Source organism: Ailuropoda melanoleuca, chromosome 3 (assembly GCF_002007445.2).
Source record: "Ailuropoda melanoleuca isolate Jingjing chromosome 3, ASM200744v2, whole genome shotgun sequence".
In the NCBI taxonomy this organism is placed as follows: domain Eukaryota; kingdom Metazoa; phylum Chordata; class Mammalia; order Carnivora; family Ursidae; genus Ailuropoda; species Ailuropoda melanoleuca.
Window position 1 is genome coordinate 73,417,812 of NC_048220.1, and position 23,054 is coordinate 73,440,865.

The window sequence follows — 23,054 nt, forward strand, 5'->3', positions numbered from 1 at the left end:
AAAGAAATTATTCTAAGACTTTTGCTTCTACTCAGAATATAGAGAGCCAAACAGAATGTTACCTGACTCTAACAACAATGATAACCAAAAGAAAAAAAAAACTGGATAACATAAAAAATTATCACTTTTTAAGCCCATTGGAGAGCTACATTTGCAAAGCAACCAGGTGAATTGCTTCCAGAGGGAAGCAAACCCCTGGGAAGAAGGATGAGACACACTTTTTCACCTTTGGTAGAACACAGAAGGAGGAGGTAGCAACCATAAATGAAGATAAAAAGAAAACATGTGAAATCTTAATTCTTAACGCACAAGTGAGGGGTAGCATAATGGTTTAGAAGCCCTGGGAACCTCAGAAATAAGGGGAATCCACACCCACATATCAGATCTCTGCCATTTGACAGAGCAAGAGAGCCCCCCTTAAGGAGGAATGCATTTGGTGGTGGTAGGCGATACTTCTCAAGGGAGAAGCAGGGACTCTGGCTTACCTTTCTATTCTGAAGTGTTATGTTCCCAACCCTTTTAACAAGCAAAGCCAAAGCAGTTCTGCCTCAGGAAACCCTCCTGCCCCCGAATCACTTGTAAAGCAAGAGGAACGGAGCAAAAGCCATTTGTCGCTGAAAGAGAGGCAGGAAAACATCCTGTTCTGTGGTTCACCCAAAGCTTGGCTACCACCAGAGGGAAGGGTAGAAATACAAATCATCTGACAAAGAGGGAGGGGCAGGGACATCATTCCTTCCCAAGACCTGCCACCAAAACAAGCAAAGTCCAACCCTTGAGGCTCAGACACTCAGGGGCTAAGATTGGGGCTGGTGCAGGGGAACCTAACCCCTGCTTCCATTATGACCTTTGCATGAATACAAAATCAGTGGCACTGCACCAATGTAAGTGGGTCAAGAGAGCAGAGGGAGACCCCTTCTGTGATGCAGGCATACTAGACCTACCGAAGGCTGAGAGTAGAGTAGTAACACTGACAAAAGACTCTCAAGCACTCCATGTTTCAGACCAAGCATAAGGAAGTTTCAATTCCCACTAGATGAATTTTAAGCCTGTGATTCACCAAAGATAAATAGAATAAAAACAAAACCCAAATCCATCTCTAACCCTGTCAACATTAACCGACCTATACTAACAGTCAGAAGAATCATCACTTCCAGATGCAAATACACTGGTCTGCAATACACATTCATATACAATGTCTGAAAATTAGTAGTAAGTGGTCTAACACACGTATAATTGAAGTACCAGAGAGAGACAATAAGGTAGACGAATTCTTTGAAGATACAATGGTCACAACTTTTATAACACTAATGAAAGATATAGAACCAGATAAGCAATAATCTCAGAAAATCCCAAGCAAGATAAATAAAAGAAAAACACACTTAAACATATCACCGTCAAGTTGCTAAAAATCAAGCCTAATTAGAGAAGTCTGAAGGAAGTCAGAGAAAAGAGAAATATAATTAATAAACAAATTCTAAAAATAAATTATGCTAAAAATAAATAAATAAAAACTTAAAAAATCATATAAATAATAGTGAATTATACTATCAGAAACTATGCAGTCAGAATATAATAAAACTCTATCTTTAAAATATAAAAGAAAAATCTCCAACCAAAAATTCTTTATCCATCAAAATATCTTTCAAAAAGATGTCAGGAACTATAAAAACAAAACAAAACAAAATAAAACAAAACAAAACACCCCTCAAAATAAGCAAGTCAAACCCAACAACATATCAAAAAAACTGTATTCCATGATCAAGTAGAATTTATTCCAGGACTACAAAGTTGGTTTAATATTTGAAGATCATTTAATGTAATACACCAGATTAACAAAAGGCAAAATTTACCTGATCATTTTAATAGATGCAGAAAAAGCATGTGAAAATATTCATCACCTTTTCATGATAAAAACACACAAGAAATTAAATATACAAGGGAACTGCCCCAAACTGATAAATGGTATCATACCTATTGACTTTGACTTGCTTCCAGGATTATTTGAGTAATCCTTTATGCAGGAAACAACTGTGGGAAAGTGTAGCCATGTTTTCAATAGCCAACATTTAAAATACCCATGGAGAAAAAGATGATTTGGCCCTTTAAGAAAGTAAGTCTAGAAATCACTATTGGAAGGAGCAGGTGACAGTCATAAGAAGATATGTCCTTTTCACTGTAACAGAGAGTATGAGCTAGAAGGTCAGGGCAGCCACACCTGTAGTGTTGTTTACTAACATAATTGCCCCTGATAGAAAGATGAGGCCCCTGATAGAAGATCTGCCCATGTAAATCTGGCTTTTTTTTAATGGTCGTTGTTTTGATCACACACAAAAAAATTTTAAAGCCCAAAGGAGTGTGAAAATGAAATAATAAGTGGTGTCTCACTAATTTCTTTTCAGTTTTAGCCAGAAATTAGACCTTTGAAGTTTTCGAGTCTGTAAGAAACCAGTTATAGAGCAGTACTGTACAACAGAAATAAAATGTCAGCACATACATAATTGAAAATTTTCTAGTCCCCACCACAAAAAAATTAAAAAGAAACAGGCAAAATTAAGTTGAGTAATGTATCTTTTTTAACCTAGTATGTCCTAAATATTAGCATTTCAACATGTAATTAATATTTTTGAAATCATTAATTATTAATGGACTATCTTGTATTCTTTTATTTCCAGAAAGCCTTTAGTATTTAGTTTGTATTTTATAATTACAGGACATCTCAGCTCAGACTGGCCACATTTCAAATGCTCAATAGCCATATGGGGCCAGTGGCTGCCAGAATGAAGAGTGTGATTATAGAGGCTCCTTTTTGGTTCAAAAAAGTTAAGTTTATAAGTTATCTGGGGGCTAGAATGTGTTAATAGCAAATCTTTTACTATATTTTATAATAAATTGATTTTTTCCCATTTTTATAACAAATTTTTTTAAGGCTAGCTAAATGATTTCATTGTGTCTTTTTTTCCCCCTAAATAATAGCATTTATTTGAGGGGAGAAATGTCTAAGCACAAGGTTTTTATTTTATAATAGAGGTCACTGCCGTCCAACCGCAAGCATTGTGGACTAGTATTTAAGAAGAAATAACAGACCTTTGTTTGCCTTGCATGTTTAACCTTAGTAAACATCACACTGAAGAATCCGTGTTGGCTATCTTTATTTGATGATACAAAGTTTACATAAAATCCCATTGCATGAATTTGCTATAATTAAGCCACTCCCGTATTGATGGTATGGCTTGCTTCCAATTTTGGCTTTGACAGTACTAAATGGACATCTTCATATGTAGAGCATTTTTCTGAAAGACGGGTCACTGATTTAAAACAACTTTTCATAGAAATGTAAACAAAGTTATAAAACACATCCCAATTTTGGAAGTAATAAATTTAGAAAAAAAACTGTCTTTGAATCTGTAAACATGGATATGAAAATAATTTTGCATGTTTTCTGGAAGTTAACAAGTGATTGTCGCATAAAATTTCAAAGTGGGCAGTGAATATAGCTACCAACTAAAGCAGTCCCTGAGAAATTAAGCAATTCAAGAGCTTAAGACATTTCAAGAGACAAGCTTGAATTAAACAATGAATGTTTATGAGGTGCTATTAAACATCCTCCATATAATATCTATTTCAGCTAAAACCTCTAAACATGTATGTTTAGAGAAAGAACAACTCACTAAAGTAACCTATTGAGGGTATTTCGTATAACTCTTTTTGGCAAATGCGTCAATAAAGCAGAAAACACGATGGTACAAATTTCTGTAATGTAGTTTAACACAGGGATGCTTCCTCATTAAGGGATCCAGAACTGTTTGTGTCTTTAGTAAATGGCCCTGGTTTGCTTAGCTACCCTGGTAAATGATTCTTGATTCCTATCTCATTGAGTGTAGTGACAGTTTCTAGTATCCTGCCTCCCAAGTTTATTGAGATTAAAGGTCTAACTGCTGGATAATTGAAATGCTAAGTAATGTTTAAACTCAGAGAAAGACAAACATGGGGGCATGAAGGAAGAATCGTGTATGGACAATTCAAACTAGATTTGGATCCAGCTCTTCTGCTTAGTTATTATGTGATTTTGGAGAATTCTTTTAAACATTCTCACCCCTAGTTCTTCATTTGTAAAATGAAAATAATGGTAACTCATTGGAAAGATTATTGTGAGGGTTAGCAGTAATATGCTAAAAGTTCTAGCACATTTCCTGGTATATAGTAGATACTTTAACAAAGATAATTATTTATCAGATTATTACAATCATAAACCTGTATATTAAAAAGTACCTACTATGCATAGCCCTCTCTAAGTTAAACCCTCCATCAATGGGTAGAAGTTGACTTAATTGAGGGGGAAATATATCAGCATACGCTCTCACAGAAGGCCATAGTGAGAGGATAACACTTGAGAGTATCCTCAATGAACTTGAATAAGTAATGGCTTGCAAGAAACATAACAGCCGAAATCAATGTTCACCATGAGGTCCATTAAAGGTAAAGTTGAAGACACTTAGAAATAAAGTTTAAAACTGTAACAAAGAGTTTTAAGCCTTCCTGAGGCAACTTTACAACAAATGACTCTGGAAGGGAATGAGCTGCAAAAAAAAAAAAAAAAAAAGAATACTTAGATGCTCAGGAATGACTCAGGACTGACATCTTTGTGGAAATAGGGGACACTTGGAAGTATCTGGGAGAGCTGAGTTCTACAATTAAGAATGTATAATGTTGAGAATACCTGGGTGGCTTAGACAGTTAAGCATCTGCCTCCGGCTCAGGTCATGATCCCAGGGTCCTGGGATCGAGTCCCACATCAGGCTCCCTGCTCATCGGGGAGTCTGCATCTCCCTCTGCCCCCCTGCTTGTGTTCTTTCTCTTTCTCTCTCAAATAAATAAATAAAATCAGAAGAAGAAGAAGAAGATAGCAATAAGAATAGACCATAACCCCACTATTTTAAAAGAAATAAAAGAATGTATGATGTTGAAATAAACATACAGTAATTTTTACTCATTAGCTAGTGAAGCCTAGAAATTCAGTGTGCAAATGGTTGAGTGGATCGAGGTTGGAGACAGTAGAAGATCATTTAGGTCAATCAGTGAAGTAAGAAGCAGCTGAATAAGAAGATAAATGGTGAAGAAGACCTTTAGCAATGAATTCCTGTTAGAGAGAATACACTTTAATAAATAACTCCAAATTTAAAGCCATTCAGAATGATTACTAGATTACACGTTAATGTTTTAAAAAACAAGTAAAACATTAAAAAATAAACAGAAATTATTAAAATGAAAAGGAAGACTTTATTCAAGACTGTATGGGATGCCTGGATGGCACAGTTGGTTGGGCATCTGACTCTTGGTTTTGGCTCAGGTTGTGATAACAAGTCCTGCAATGGGCTCTGCGCTTGGGACAGAGTCTGCTTGGGATTCTCTCTCCCAGTCCTTCGGCCCCTCCCACTCATGCTCTGTCTCTCTCAAATAAGCACGTAAATCTTTAAAATTTAAAAAAAAAAAAAGACTTTGCAATAAGGGTGAGAAATTGTGTTAACTCCAAATACAGCAAAACAAGAGGGGATTTATAGCTGAAGAGCAGACTGAGGGGTTAATAGAAAATTACTAAGAGGAGACATCAAGCACGAGGGGATTCTTGCTAACAGGACTCTTGCTAAAAGCAAGCCAAGGACTTAATAGATCAAAGCTGGGGACAAGGAACTTGATCAGATATTAAGGGTGATCCAATATCACGGGTAGTAGGACGATGTCTTAGCAGGATTCTTTGCTAAGACTGTTTTAGACTAGTTAAAAAGAAGGCTCAGGGGGGCTTCTGTCTAAAGTTTGGTCAAGGAGAAAGTCTTTGTCAGGATATTTGATGCTTTGCTTCTGTACTGTTGATAACACTCGACTTATACTACTTAAAATAAATCTATTGTATTTTTTTTTTAAGTTGGCTCCATGGTAGTGCACAGCCCAACATAGCGTTTGAACTCACAACCCTGAGATCAAGACCTGAGCTGAGATCAAGAGTTGGACACTTAACTGACAGAGCCACCCAGACACCCCTAAAATAAATCAATTTTAATATTATAGGGAATTTTGAAGATAATCCCTTAATAAGTTTGAAAACAGCATGTTTCATTGGTGTATTAAAGCTCACAATCAACACAACTTGTAACACCTCTACAAGTCCAATACCTCTATGAGTCTAACACCTCTAGCAAGACAGAATGAATATCGTAGGAGGGAGTCAGGGAAGGAAGGGTACTGAAAGGGTTTGGTGCTAGACTTAGTCACAGAGTGGTCTTGGCAAAGACTGGACAGAATTTGTAAATTAAGTCCGTCTCTGTCACAGTCAATGATTGTATTTTCAGAACTCATCAGACCGTGAGGAGCTACTGTCGAAACAGTTTGTCTGTGGTACGATCTTAGAACATGTGGGTCCAAAGGAATTGGTGTTGTAAGAGTTTGACGTTCGGAAGCCAATGTAGATAGTCTGTAATCACAATCTGGTTGAGAGTTTTTACGATTTGCCAGTGTATTTTGCAAGTCATGGTTTCTGTCTAAATTCCTAGTCCTGTCTGCCAACTTAATGACCAGCCTCTACTCCCTTGACCTCTACTTTGCAGAGGTGGTTTTAAAAGATTTAATTTGCTGCCATCTAGTGGGCATATACTTTCATTTTCATATTTAATCTAAAAGAAATGGATTTAGACATTTTAAAATAGAGTTCACACGCTGTTACAGTTGTTACTTACATTTTCTTTCAGGAGAATATTTTCAGAATTATTTATGCTTCCAGTACTCTGTGAGCGTTGGAGTTACTGACTGTATTCTGTGTGCAAGAACGTATTTTTGTTTATGCTGTGCTAACTTTTATAACAGCACATAATATATTTATAAAACAAGTTTCAACACAGAAGTTTTAAAGGAAAATTTTAAACTTTTAATCGGATTTGAAAATTTTCTTAATTAGGAATCAGGAATGTCTGATTTGCAAATTTTTAAGGCCAGGATTGATTACACACAAATTGGTAACCAAAGGGTTTAAACTGGCCCATAGTTAGGTTTTAGCAGATTGATTGACATTTTACGTTGTAGTAGTTTGACTGAGGGAGACGTCTACTTCTCTCATTTCTGCAAGGAAAGAGGCCCTGTCCTATATAACCCAGAAAGGAACAATGGGAATTATTTCTGGTCATTCCATCTACCTCATTATTTGAACAGACCCCAGCGAGAAAAATTGATTTATCAAATTGGTAAAAGTGGGTCGGAATTGAGCATGCAGAACCCGGGCCTGCAAGTTATCTGTTCTCTTTACCTACAACAACATGGTAAATTTGACTTGGTGGGAGGATATGGGTATTTCACCTTCAAAGGCCAGCTGTGCTCTTCGATCTAGCTTTTCCAGCAGCGTACAGCTGATATTTTACTCCTTACCTCACTTCTATATCTACTTTTTAAATGTTTTCAGAACTCAAAGCAAAAAGGGGGTATAATTGGTACCACCAGGAACCCCAGTATTTTGCATGTGTATGCGTGAAACAGGGCAGCAATTGAATTAGAAATAAACAGTGAAAGGTCTGGGGGTTTTTTGTGGGATTTAGAGATGCATCATAAATGGAAAGAAGACCTTTGGGAGGCCAGGCAAAAGAGAGATCCTGGAAAAGTATTTAAGTACCGGAGCTGACAGAGTGGCTGCTTATTTAGCCTGACCAAGTTGATTATCTTCAAAGCGGGGTAGTTTCAAGAAATTTGAAGCAGGACAGCCCTTTGTCTTCTTAGAAAGTTTCGACCTAGGGGCGCCTGGGTGGCTCAGTCGTTAAGTGTCTGCCTTAGGCTCAGGGCATGATCCTGGCGTTATGGGATCGAGCCCCACGTCAGGCTCCTCTGCTGGAAGCCTGCTTCTTCTTCTCCCACTCCTCCTGCTTGTGTTCCCTCTCTCACTGGCTGTCTCTCTCTCTGTGTCAAATGAATAAAAAAAAATCTTTAAAAAAAAAATAAAGTTTCGACCTAATTCAAGGTCCTGGGGCATATTATAAAAGCACTTTTTGGAGTGCCTGGGTGGTTCAGTTGGTTAAACATCCTACCCTTGGTTTCAGCTCAGGTCATGATCTCGTGGGTTGTGAGATCAAGCCCTGATTGGGCTCCAGGCTCAGCCGGTGGTTTGCTAGAGATTCTCTCCCTCTGCCCCTCCCCACACATGGGCACGTGCTCACAGGTATGCAGTCCTACAACCACGCACGCAGGCAAGCATGTACTCTCTCTCTCAATTAAATAAATAAATCTTTGGGGGGAAAAAGGATTTCTTAACATCTCTAGTCATCAGATAAAGAATTTAAATGGCCAATGAAATTGGAAACTGGAAGAAATGGGAATTTAACATTTATTGATCTACCATATGTCCCACTAAATTATATGTGTATGCTCAGTGCACCTCTTATCCTCCTTCTTCCCCCTTCTGCTGTTCTTTCCTCCTCTCAAAGGGCCGGCCCTGTAGCTGCAGTTCCCAGGCTTTGTAATCAACCGCTTCCTGTTAGACTGGCCAGTGGGAAGGTGGAAAGAAGGAAGAAACCAGGGTGCTTCTGTTCCCTTTCTCTGCCATGGCAGTTTCTCTACCAACAGCTCCATCCTCCCCATGGATCCAATTCCTGCCATTCAGGAACACCAGCCAGTGAGCTTCAGGAACACTGTCTTCTCTTTCTCTGTCCATCCAGCAGGAAGGGTGGAGCAGTTTCCTGCTCTTGCTTATTTCTGGAGTGCCTCCCCGTCCCCTACTTGTTTTTTCAGTCTTTCCATGATCTATTTAACCAATTCCTGGTATTAACTTCATTTAAAAAAACAAAAACAAACAAAAAATATATAGAGTGGTCTCTGGTTTCTGTTTTCCTCTTAGGACCCTGACAATATACATAACACACACATATGCTTATATGTGTACATATAGTTTTATTCTGATTCTGATTCCATCTCCAACACCTTCCTAGGAAAGCATCTTTGGTAAGACTGAGGAAAGCAACACAGACTCTTTTATGATCCTTAGGTTGTGTGGTATAATTAAGTTTTAAGAAGAGGCCCATATTGGTCTGAGAAATTTTGATTTACAGTTGCTTTGAGTGCTTGGAAGAATGTGCCCCACCCCAGACCCCACCACAGTATCACTGAGAGAATCCTCTAAGGGGAGGACTTGCAGATGGGGAGAAAGAGGAAGTCCTGGGGGGTATTGGCACTGAGGATGAAGGAGAAACAGGAAGACTTCCTCACTTTAGGAACACTAATCTCTTATTTATAATCTCATGTTCATTGTCTCCCCAGCCCTGGGAGAGAGAAAGGATGCAGGAAACCCAGACTTTTACTTTTTACTTGGAGGTTCCCTCCCCCCAAGAATTTCTGGGCTGTTTCTGAGGAATATTAGTATATCCCACAAATCTCTAATGTCCAACTATAATTTCCCACAGGATGAAAATATCACCTAAATAAAGTTAGCAGTATCAAATATTTATTTACCTCAATAATGAGGGAAACAAGAAAGATGGTAAGCCTGGTTCAAAAAAGAATTGCAAAAATCAAAATATTTATAGTGGCTTAAAGAAAGGATAGTAGAATAAGAATACTAATTAAAATATAAAACTTGCTAATATTCTGCAAGGCACTAAAACTACAACCTCTGGAGTTCATTTCTTTTCATAGGACAGAAATCATTTCATTTCTTGAAAAAAATTCATTTGTACTGCTATCAGATAATTATGTGCATCAGCTTCTAGAAGTTAATAACAACCTTTACAGAGAAATATGATATCATAATCATTATTAAAATAGTAAGTCAAGCAAAGGTACTCACCTCTAGGGAATTAGATAATATTTCTGTGAACTTCGGTACCTAGCATGATACTGAAATGATGTCCAGTGATCTCTTTTGCCTATTTCTAAGATTTGGATACTTTTTCTTAACATTTGCTCGAAACCTGAACTGATTCGCTATTCAAGGATGGCCTTGAACCTCTTCTGAAGGTTGCCACTAACTGACCTGAAACCAGCTTTCCCCAAGCTGTCACCCTTCTCTCCCAACAAGTTCACCTTCAGTGTTGATTCCAGCTACAGTGACCAACCATCCAGGTTCTCCTGGGTCTGAGAGATTTCCTGGAATTTAGGACCTTCAGCAATAGAACCGGAAAATTCTGGGCAAACAAGGACAATTTGGTTATTCTAACAAAAGCCCATTCCTTAATTCCAGAAAGAAAAAAAAAGGTAAAATAATGTAATGTAAACCAAAATTCGACTGAAGTCGTCAGCATATTAGAAGACAGAATTACAAAAAAACTCTCAAAACTGGATGTGACACATAAGCACTCCAAGAATCTCCCGGCTAAACCATTCCAACATAACTGCTGATGACCACCTCTACCCTTAGTTCCCAGTATCCTGCCATGTGTCCTTCAGCATGACTGTCCTGCTCAGAATTCAGGACCAAGACTCCCTCAAGGACTCCACCGGAGGAGAAAGTAGAGAGTTTTTCATTTTGAAAGGGAAAAAATTTCAGAGATGTGGCTCCATTTCTTAGGAGGAAAAGCTTTTATTTATCATGCAGAGTAATTTCACTCCTTACTATACTCTATCCCTTCATTTCAGAATGCAATATTGGCTTACCATAGGAAAAGCCCTACTAAACTGTTTAGATTTCTTCCCTAAAACAAAAGAAATAGCTGATCTCAAAGGCAAATTCAACCTTCCCTATTTATAGAAACAAAAAACTGCTTGCAAATTTAAAATTGTAGGATTTTGCCTTCTCATAATATGTAATATTTTATATTTTTCAAAGTTGGTTGCAATAATACATCCCACCCAGCAAACTGTCACAATGTGTCATTGGCAGCTCTCCACCATGAGGTGGAATCTATGTGCCTTCCCTTGAACGTGAGTGGGCTTGGCACTACAACCAGAGTAATGCCTTCTGCCTTCTGAGACTAGGTTATAAAGCAATTTGATAGCTACAGTCACCGATACAAAAAAAAACACAAAAAAACAAAAATTACAAACAACAAATATACGTATCTCATATATATATATATACACACACACAGAGAACAATTTTTAAATTGTGAGCAGGGACACATAACAAGCTAAAAAAACTTGTTCATATACAGAGGTAGATAGGAATGGCAGAATCATCTCTTATCATTGTTAATTATTTCTAATGATCTATCAGCTGAAAACTCAATTAAGCCCCCCTTCAATTTTGTTGAAAGTAAAGAATTAGAAATCACCAGACTTGCAGAAAAACATAATTTAACTCATTAGTGTCACTCACTATCTCAACCCTGACAACCCTATTGCAGATAGTCCCTTTCATTGCCACTGGAGAATTTCTACATTAAGTGAAAGCAGCAGAGTAAGATGTGCACCTTATTTTAAAGTGTGGGAAAGAACAGTTGTGAAAAGAGAGAAGAAAACAGGCGTGACCTCTCTGACATGATCCCTTCCCCAGCCACAAGTTCTCAGGCAGAAAGCATGTGGACTTCAGGATCTAGAAAGGGATTCCCTTAAAACTGTCCCTACCCTTTAAAGTGTTCATGTACCAGGGTTAGGCCACCATATTCATTCATTTTATTCTTAGAACAACACCATGAAGTAGCTACTATTAACCCATTTATACAGGAGAATATTTGGACAAAGAGATGTAATATCACTTGTCCAAGGTTAGACTTACCAACCAGCACAACCAGAATTCATATCCAAGTTATCTCTAAAGCCTGCGTTCTTAGGCACTATCCTGTAGTTTACATACTGTAAATTCAAATATACAATATTCAATTTACATACTGTAAATTTACATACTGTAAATTCAAATATAAACATAAATACACCATCCTGCTTTGCTTTGAAGTCCCATATCAAAAAAACAACAAGGAAGTAAAAATAAATGTTAAATGAGAATAAAGGAAATTACTTATGATCTCAAAGATTACTTGTTCTAAATGTCTAATACTATGTATTTTATTTAACATTTATTTAATTCCTAGAAACTTATAACCAATGGAAGAATTACATCATTTGGTTTAATTTTCTCTGTTTACCTAGCATTACCATTGGGTAATAATTATCAGATCCTACAGTTTATCTACTTGCTAAAATCTTCCCAGCACCAGGAAGAAGCTGTCAGGAAGGAAAACATAAACACAAATAAGCATATCTCTTTTCTAATTCTTGCTCTAAAATTTCATTTGTCCTACTGTCTCAAGAGCAGAAAAAGAAAAAGTGCAATTAGTGTCTTCCAGAGATATGAATCCCTGAATCAATGTTACTGCAGATCTTGGAAGATTGCTTTTCTCTTTTGCTCACAAGAAAAGGAATGGATCGGCAACTTGCCATTTATTTCCCTCAAATAAGGAATAACCATTCTACTTACATTTCATCAGCTCTAATTTATTGCTTTTTCTTAACTATCTCCCAACAAATTTTTTGTTAACTACTTCCGAAAGAATCCATTTAAAGTGTCAATAATCCTTAGAATAGAATATCTGAGTAGTTAATTAAACTAAGTTCCCAGCGAGAGTATTTTTTTCCTGCATGACAATAAAAGACAAGCTGGCTTTTGGAATTGTGATCTTCAGGTTCATGCTTCCATTAATCTCTGAATCTGTGTTTTGATTCATGAATTGTTAAGAGGGTGTTGATAGAAAGAAACCAGAACCTTGCCTGAAACCATGCCGTAAGCCTAGGGTGTTCCACAGCAAAAAAGCACCTCTGGGGAAATCTTCTTACTGCAAGTAATATTAACCTTGAGCTTTAGGAAACTCCATTTTCTACAGTCTCGAGGACAGTAGATTTAGCCACAGTCTATTGCACTTCAATAGTAATTCAACAGGCTATTCCAGATTTTGTTAGAAATCAGTTCTCACTCAGAGTTCCAGTAAAGATCCACTTGTCCGAAGCAATGAGGGAAGAATGTACAGTAATGGTACGAGCCACAGGGCAGGGGTACTGCTTTCACATTCTGCCTGTTCTCAGGGCACTCAGGCCATGCCCGTGCTTGCACCGAGGGAGGGAAGGAGGGAAGGTGAAAAAGAGAGGGATACATTTTGAGCTGGAAGTGGGGAAATGTTAAAAGTTTAATGAGTTACATGTAGAAAGAATTAGGCTCATTATTGTGTTACTTTCAGATTTGAGGTACTGTTGCTCACTGATATGTCCAAAAGAGCAATAAATCTCTTTGACTACAAACAATGTAAATAGAAACTTCTATTTATTGAATTTCTTCTTTTTTTTTTGTCTTTTTGTATTTATAACTTTGTCCTAGCTTGTTGCACCATTGACCTTGTCAGTGAGAATTCCTGCCCTGCTAACATAAATATTTAACATCTCTGAACCTCCCTTTTCTTATCTGTAAAATGTGGAGAATAATGCCTAGTTCTGTACTAGGTATAAATAAAAATTAAGTGTATTAAAACCTACTAAGTGCAAACACACTGTAGGTATTTGGTAAATGATGAAAATGATGGTCATTATTAGGTCAAACTGAAATTCATAGGCAAAGTACCTCATGCAGTACATAACACAAATGTTGGAATTCACAAGGTGTTACTATTATTCCAGAGGCGGAGTACTTAAGTTATTCAAGCTGGATGCATAGGCTACACGGCACATGAACCCATGTGTAGGTAAGCATTGTTCTGTGGTGAAGGGAAAAAAGGCAGTTCTACTCTCCCACCTTGCCAGTTCTCTATTATGCTCATTCTTGTGCATGCACAGATCACCAGAAGCGGGGCTACCTCCCTCACTATGAAGATAGGAATGAAGGTATGATTTAGGCAAGGTTTGCGAGTAGTCCAGTAATAAAAGCCAGGAAAGGTGGGTGGTGGGCAGAATTGTGACAGACTGGGTTTTACAAGAGCTGAGAGCAAAGGAAACTTGGTTGGGAGTTCAGGAGGGGCATATCAAGAATATCAACAGTTCAGATCTGAAGAGTTGCTTTGGCTCTTAAATCCTAGCATTAAAAATACCATTTGAAATTAGTGATATTTTTTTCTGGCTGTTGGCTTCTAGGTACAGGCTCTGCTGAGTTTGGGGAATTTACCAAATGGTAATACTGTAGCTCGGGCAGGGGAGGGGTGATATGAGCTCAGGTTGGAGAAGGACTTTAAGATTCTCATCAAGTGTCGGTGCTCATTAGGGTCAGGTCTTCCAAGTCTGTGTGAGTCTCCGTTCATTTTCTAGGGCTGTTGCAACAAAGTACCACAAACTGGATGGCTTAAGCAACAGAAATTTATTGTTTTGCAGTGCTGCGGACTAGAAATCCAAGACTAGAAGTCTGTCAGCAGACTTGGTTCCTTCTGAAGGTTATGGGAAAGCATTGATCATACCACTCTCCCCTAGCTTCTGGTGGTTTGCTGACAATCTTTGGCTTTTTCTGACTTGTACCAGAAGCCTCAACCCAATTTCTACCTTCATTTTAACATGGCAATGTCCTCGTGTACATGTCTGTGTCTAAATTTCCCATTTTTGTAAGGACTCCAATCATATTAGATTAGGGGCCACGCTATGTCAATATGACTTCATCTGAACTAATTACATCCACAATGACTCTATTCCCTCTGAGGTTACATTTTGAGGCACCGAGGGTTAGGACTTCAACATATAAATTTTGAGGACATAAAATTCAACACTTAACAGGTTCCTTGTAATTAATACCTGTTGCTATAGTCTCCTAGACAAACCCATGTCGTCATAGAGAAGGAGTGAAAGCCCACTGAAGTAGGGATAATACGTGTGTGAGTATACTGTAGACAGCCAGTACTAGTTTATTTTTACTGTGAGGTGAACTAGTCAAAATAATAGGGATTCATTGGACAAAAGAGTCCCAAGGGTTGGGAGACAATTCTCCACAGGTCTTTCTCATTACTGTGTATTTTATGTGAAGTGAACAAATTGAACAGAGCTTAAATGTTGAGGAGTTTTAACATTTTCAAGTATTTAGAAACATGATTCTAAAGACCTGACGTTAAGTATTTTAGGAAGATGGTGAAAAAAGTACCTAATTTTAAAATAAAGTAAAATTATTTTTCTATGACTATTTGCAATTGATCCCCAAATATATAATTTCAAAAGTCAAAAACAGTGATTTACTTAAAGAATAAAGGAAAGGCAATGAAGTTCTTCGTAGCGAATAATAGAATTGAAGTGACAAAGATTCATCAGGTAATTGGCAGAGTTCAGGTAAAAACAGGATCATTTACTATTATCTAGGGAGAGACCAATAAGTTAGAATGAATAATGATCTTTTAAATGAGGAAATTAAATTTGGAATTCTATAAAGATACTTGTTAAATGGGTATCCGAGAAGATTCTCCTGGATATGGAATATGGTGAAACTATTCTGCTATTTGGCATCAAAACTTACTAATTTTTGGAAAGAAATTTTGCTCCTGCAGAGACTATATAATTGCTTTTTTTTTTTAATTTTATTTATTTATTTAACAGAGAGAGACAGCCAGTGAGAGAGGGAACACAGGGGGAGTGGGAGAGGAAGAAACAGGCTCCCAGTGGAGTAGCCTGATGTGGGGCTCGATCCCAGGACTCTGGGATCACGCCCTGAGCCAAAGGCAGATGCTTAACGACTGAGCCACCCAGGTGCCCCAATATATGATTGCTTTTAAAAATGGTTTAGTTTTGTAGGTTTGGTTTGGTTTTGCATGAACCCACCAACTCTTCTTTACTTCCATCCCCTATCTTGTTATTTTCCAATGCATTCAAAGTGTTTGCCTTGAAAGTCAGTGCTCTCAGGCAAAAGCAACCATATACTGCCAGTTCTCAGCAGTTCCTAAGTATCACATCTCACTAAACACAGCTGAATTTCCAACCAAAGCAGTCACTGATTCAGCAGCACCATCAGAAGCCTTTGCTCCAGAGACGTCAAAGGACAAACATTGAATGACATTTTGTGAAAGAAAAAGTAAACGTATGTACGTTACCATAAGCTTGACTCTTCTCTCAAGGAAAAAAAACTAAATATTAAATATATATATTGAATTTATAGGTCATACTAGAAAGGTGGTTGTGTGTGTGGGTGGGTGGGCGGGTGTGTGTGTGCATGTGTGTGTTAAATCAAATGCTTTGGTTCTAACAGATCAAAATTTTCTCTCTGGCAGTTGAATCCTCTGTTTCTTCAGGGAATCGTATGTCACCTATTTGATGTGATTCCAACAAGGTGTCAATTCCAACCAACCCAGGTTGGTCGAGCGTGCGCCACGTGCCTCTGAATTAATGATTATAGCAGGAGCAAACAGTCAACCCAAGCAGAGCCAATCAGTTCTTTTCTGGAAATTAATATGAACTCTGGATGATAGGCTCTGGTGTCTCCAGGGTCAACACTGATACTGTGTATAGAAAGCCTGCCTGTGGGGAAAAATAGAGAAGAGCAGAGCCAAGAGATGGAGAAAGAAAAAGAAAAAGGTCTCCTGCATAGAATCAAGTCCTAAACCAGCACTAACCGTTAGGATTATCAGTTATATTTGCCAATAAAATTCATTTTCTTGTTAAACCAATTCAATGGGACTTCTGACCCTAGCAACCCAAAGATGACATAGATGATCTAGAACATGACAATTTTGATCAGGACACCTGAATAGACAAAATAAAAGAAACACAGGCATCTCAGCATATTTTATCTGTGGTAGTCCATTTCATGTATCCTGTTAAACATTTCAATAAAAAGTTCTACTATGTATTTTTACTTAAAAGCTTCTTGGGAGAATCCAGCAAACAAAAATCCCTGATTAGAATCACCCGTGTTTACTAAACTCCATAGGAATGCGGACTTTTTTTCTTTCAGCGATCACCTGAGGAAATAGGCAAGGTGATTAAGGGTATAGATTTGAAAGCCCTGCCACAAAGTTTTGCCACTTCCTAGCTCTGTGACCTTCACCAAGTCATGTAACCTCTTTGTGCCTTAGTTTCCTCTTTCAAAAAATGGGCATAATAATTTTTCCTATCCCAGGGCATATGGGTGGCTCAGTCAGTGAAGTGCCTGACTCAATTTCAGCTCAGGTCATGATCTCAGGGTTGTGAGATCAAGCCCTGGGGTTCCATGCTCAGTAGGGAGTCTGCTTGAGATTCTCTCTCTCCCTCTCCCTGAACCCCTCTCTCTTCTCTTTCTCTCTCTAAAAAAAAATTTTAAAAAATAAAAAATAATTATTCCTTTTTCATAAGGCTATTATAAAGATTAAATAGGTTAGTATATGTAAGAGTCTTAGAGTAGGGTTGGGCATATAATAAATATATAATGTTTAAAAAGAAGATGATGCTACTTTTTAAGCTGTGGTATAGAACTGCAATACACTTTTTACTAAATAAATGAATAGAAAGAATAATCTTCACAAAATTAATGTGTTCACTAACATTTCTGTTAAAGGATGAATTTTCGATTAATGAAGTTTATATAACTCTGTTCCTGACTCTTTCAATTATAACCTGTTTTGTATACTTTCTTTAGTTATGGAGGTATTCAAAAAATTAATATCCAAACGTGCATACTTAATCTGAATCATTTGATGACTAAATTGCTTCCTAAGAACTTAATTTAAGGCAGAGCACAGGAATCACTAATTAAATTAAGAGCCAGAAGTCAGTGGAGGTAATTGCGCTGGTCCTTTCATAGTCAACTCTGACATGGGAAAATGACTTGGCAAGGCCCTGCCCAATTCCCAACAATAAAATCAATGGCAGGGAGGGAGCGACTCACGAAGTCCAGTGAGGAAACCGATATTAGTCCACTGTAATTAAGCCTGGATCCATAACTTGTACTTATAAGTAAATTATAATCCGATCTTAAATTTTAAAAATTATTTTAAATTTTAAAAATTAAAAAAAAACTAAACAGAAGAGGCAGAAAAACCAACATTGCCCCTTATTAGATAACAGATTTTAGTTATATCACATAATCTCTCTGTGTTTCCAAGTCCTTAAGAAATAAATATAATACTTGCCCTACTCAAAGCAAAGATTCCTGTATGGTTCAAAAGAAATAATTTTGATCAGCCTTTTTAAAGATATGCAATTCTACATGACTTAGAATCTTCCAGGCAATATTCACCAAACACTTCCCATCGTGGCGCTAATACGCAGCTCTTTGCTATGAAATGCGTAACTATTTCCATTTTACAATGAGTAAACTGTGACCTAATAATGATTAAAAAAAAAAAAAAGGGTCCAAAATGACTCAGAGAGCAAGTTAAGGAGTCGAGATTCAAATCCAGTTTGAACTGTCACATAAAGGTTGTTTGCCTAATCCAGATGTCCTTTCTCACTTTCCTCAGGCCTCACCTCTGATTGCAGCCTTGGCTCGGCGGATCAGTTAAGGGTTTGCTTTGACTCACTGGTGTTGACAACATCTTGCCTCAAGCAACTGCCCCAGGGCCTTCATTCTGTGCCCTGAGAGTCCTGCAGCATTCCATTCAGCACACACCCAGATGTAGTCGGGCAGTGATTAACAACAGCTAACCCTCAGTCAGGGCAGTAGGAGAGCAAAGGGCAAATGCTTTGTCCTCTGCGCCCTCAGGTAGACAGTCCCAAGGTGTTCTACACTTCCCCGGAAGGATGGAGCCCTTGTGACCTATTAGCAATGACCTTCTCAGCAACTTAGCTTTGTCTTGGCTTCCCCTGCCTTGCGGTTTGATTTCGCCTTCACTGCTCTCGTTCTTCTTCCCAAATAACCACTGACACACAAATTCTTTTTTCAGACTATGCTTTTTAGAAGATCTCAGATTAAGATATGGATTAACTGAAGAATTATAGAAGATCAAGTTTCAACCAAATTAAGAATACTAATATCAGGCACTAATTTAAAAAAAGAGCCTTATTATTTTAGGTGTTGTGGCTAAAAAGAGGTGGCAGAAAGTACTCACAGTTCTGGTCACCGGAGAGTGAATTTCACCATCTGGATATTCTTACTCAGGATGGATGGGATAGTGATGAATATTACGTTTATGAGCCTCTTAGGCAAAACCCAGGCTCCACTGGGCTTCCATATTAATGATTTATTTTGTTTTTATAGAGAATATTCTACTGGCATACAAGCACGGCCTCAAAGCATAATTATATCCAAGCAAAATAGTCTCTAAATCTGCCCCACCACCTCTAAACTCCCGTAACGCTTCCCCTGCACACACTCAGTCTCCCTGCTCCTGTTAATTAAAATACACCTGCTTGGGATGCATCTCCTCTGAGGCAGACAGAGTGGGGAGAAAGGGAGCCAGGGTACAAAGGGACTGGTGTTTCTCTTTGCTCATTTAAGATCCAGTTGGTCCATCTGGATTACTTTTCTTATAATTCTTTCTGAATTATAAACATCTCCATATCACTTTCTCCTCTGTTTTCCGGAGGGGGGATACACGTTAGTGCTGCCCGTGGAGATACTCCCACATTTCCTGGACTTTCTTTGTCTTAGGCTCCAAGGTTAAATAATCACAAAGAGAACCATAGGAAATATTCCACACAATGCAGTACTATTTTCTCTTATTTAAATTCTTATGAAGGCAAGGGTTTGTGGGAATTCATTATTAGGGTGGTTGCTACTATCAATAAAAGTGCTCACTAGAATAAAATTAGGCTGCACTGTTATATCTCCCTTGCCATCAGGATTCCATGTATAAAGCTGGGACGATAAGATTTCCTTCACACAAAGAGGACTAAATGAGAAATTTATATAAGCCTCTTGGTCCAAAGTTTGATATATTCTAGTTACTCGAAATAGCAATTAATAGTCAGTCCTCTCTTTGATATATAGAAACAAGAGGCTTTAGTTACTCCTGATTATAGCAATGTGTATAGTATTACTAAAATTAAATAAGAATAGCTATTACTTGTACTTATTAGCGTCCGGCACTCTGCAAAGCACTTTTCATGAGCTTTATCATTTAATTCTATACTCTATGAATTAGGCATACATGTCCCAATTTTACAGATATAGAGAAAAGGAGGCAAGTTAAGTACCTAATTTACTAAGGACACATGGCTAGCCAGAATTCAAAGACATCTAACATAAAAACCCAAGCTATTAACCAAATAGACATGTATATCAACAAATTACTAATTGGTTAAAGACTTAACACAAGTTCTAATGAAAAATAACTCAATGATAACCCTAGAAGAGCATTCTAATAATATAAGCTGAAAATCCTGTCAAATTAATCAGAAATTCTGTTCTTTAATAAATACTGATTATTAAGTGGAGAAAAAGGAATGCTCATGCACTGTCGGTAGGAACGTAACCTGGTATAGCCACTATAAAAATAGTATCGAGATCCTCAAAAAATTAAGAATAGAAATACCATATGATCCAATAATTCCACTATTGGGTATTTACCCAAAGAAAAAGAAAACATTAATTTGAAAAGATATGTGCACCCCTATATTTATTGTAGCATTCTTTACAATAGCCAAGGTGTGGGCAACCTAAGTGTCTGTCTATAGATGAATGGATAAGGAAAATGTGAGATATATATATAGATATATATATATACACATACACACACACACACATACACACACACACATACTCACACAATGGAATATTACACACAATGGACCTACAGGGTATTATACTAAGTGAAATAAGTCAGACTGAGAAAGACAAATATCATATGATTTCACTCATAAGTGCAATCTAAAAAAAAAAAGAATGAAGAAAAACAAAAAGCAGAATCAGAGCCATAAATACACAGAACAAACTGATGGTTGCCAGAGAGGAGGGCAGTAGGAGGTTTGGCAAAATGGAAGAAAAGGAAATGGGTGAAGGGGAAACAGGCTTCCAGTTCCAGAATAAATATGTCCTGGGGATAAAAGGCACAGCATAGGGAATGCAGTCAATGATATTATAACAGCAATGTAACAGGACAGATAGCAGCTACATTGTGGTGAACACAGCATAATGTATAAACTGTCAAATCGCTAAGTTGTACACCTGAAACTAATGCAACCTAGTGTGTCAATTATAGTCAAATAAGAAAAATTACAAAATCAATAAATACTGATTACTCAACATGCTTAGTAAATGTAGATGTTTCCTATGTTAGAAATTTCACAAAATTTCAAGCTCAAAAGTAACTAAGTGTTTCTGGCAGAGAAACAAGAGCAAATGTAGAACTGGTGGGGGCATTAAACATAAGCTTAACTAATAGGATGATTTCCAATGTGTTCGTGTAACCTTTAGCACCACCGTACAGAAATACCCTTTTTAACAAAAAGCTACAAGAAGCAGCTTGCCTGTTTGCTGGGGGGTATTTATATGTACTACCCATTCTNGGGGGGAGTGGCGCAGGAAGGGGGAGGCTGTATTTATATGTACTACCCATTCTAAAATCTATTGTTTTTCTTTTTTTTATGATCACATGATTTTCTTTTTTATTATTATTATGCTGTTAGTCACAATATAGTACTCCATTAGCTTTTGATGTAGTGTTCCATGATTCATTGTTTGCATATGACACCCAGTGCTCATTGCAATGCATTCCCTCCGTAATACCCACCACGGGGCTAATCCATCCCCCCACCCCTCTCGCCTCTGAAACCCTCAGTTTTTCTAAGTGACATACTACTGTACGTAACTCAGTTTATTCCTAAAGCAATGGCTCTCAACTGTGGCCACATACTGTAATTGTCCAGGGAACTTTAATAAATGCGTGAGTCCCATCCTTGGAGATTGTGATTTAATTGGTGTGGGGTGTGATCTGGGCATTGGGAATTTTTTTTTTTTTTTGAGAGAGAGAGAGTGTGTGTATGAGCAGGGGGTGGGGGAAGAGGAGCAGAGGGGAGAGAGAGAGAGAGAGAGAGAATCTTAAGCAGCACAGAGTCTGATGCCAGGCTGGATCTCACCACCTTGAGATTATGACTGGACCTGAAATCAAGAGTTAATTAAGGCTTAACCAACAAGCCACCCAGGCGCCCCTGGGCATCAGGAATTTTTGAAGCTCCCAGATATGTCCACTGAGCAGCCAAGGTTCAGAACCATCATCCTAAAACCTATCATAGGAACTATACATTTCACATACCTTTGTATGGCTTGGCTTCTCTAAGAAAAAAGACATTCTGGGAAACTCAGCGTTGCTCTCCAAGTAGATTTGAGGAGCTATCCGCTCTGCAGAGCTCCTGCCCTCTTTGCTGCTCCGTGCAACACACCTGCTAGTTACTCAGCCTTGGTCCCAGAGGGGCTTCACAGAGACGCGCCCTGCTTCACTTGAGAGAGAATTGCTTGCAACCTTGCTTTGCTCCTCAAACAAGCATTCTACCAATTTACAATGCCACCTAAAGCAGTCAGCTGGTATTCCTCAGACTAAATTGGATACTAGGGATAAGTCTCGTAAATACAGAGATCGTGATAAAGGGGATCATTTAGTTTCAAACACCTGGGTTTCTCAAAGCAAAGGGATATGTTCTAAAAGTCGAAGTTTCTACATCTCTATAATTATCTAATGCACATTAATTGATTCCAAGAGTTGTTAATTTGGTAAATAGTAGCCCTGTGAGAGAAGATAATCATGGTATAATTACTCAAGTTTCAATGTCATTTCCGCAGAATCTTGGAACATTTCAAATGCGTGATGGTAGTGCGGTATTTCTGCTATCATATGTACTTTATTGTTTCAGAAAACTGAAAAGAAAAGGTATATCCTTTCTAATTTCTTCAGGGAGCTGGTGAACAGAAGGAAATTCTTTAGGGTATTCTAACCTCTTTCAACCTATTGAATTTCTACTTTCTAAAGAAAAATGGTATATGATCTGGAATGGTATAAATAATATAGGAATTACCTCTTGTCCATTCCCAACAGTCAAAAATCACCTAGAACACATCTGTATTCAGCACAGGTAGGTTTATCACTAATAGCAAGAAGACTGCATACTATGGGGAAATGGGTCTATCAAAAGGAGGGAGTTGGGAAACAGTGTTACAGGGTTTGGGAGACTGGCATCAGAAATAGGATGGTATAAGCAGGACTCGTCAAGTCATAAACTAGGGAATTACTAAAGCAGTCAGTGGTCTCCTCTTTAGAGAATCCCTGAGAAGATACTACTGGATCAGTTTGCAGTCTTAC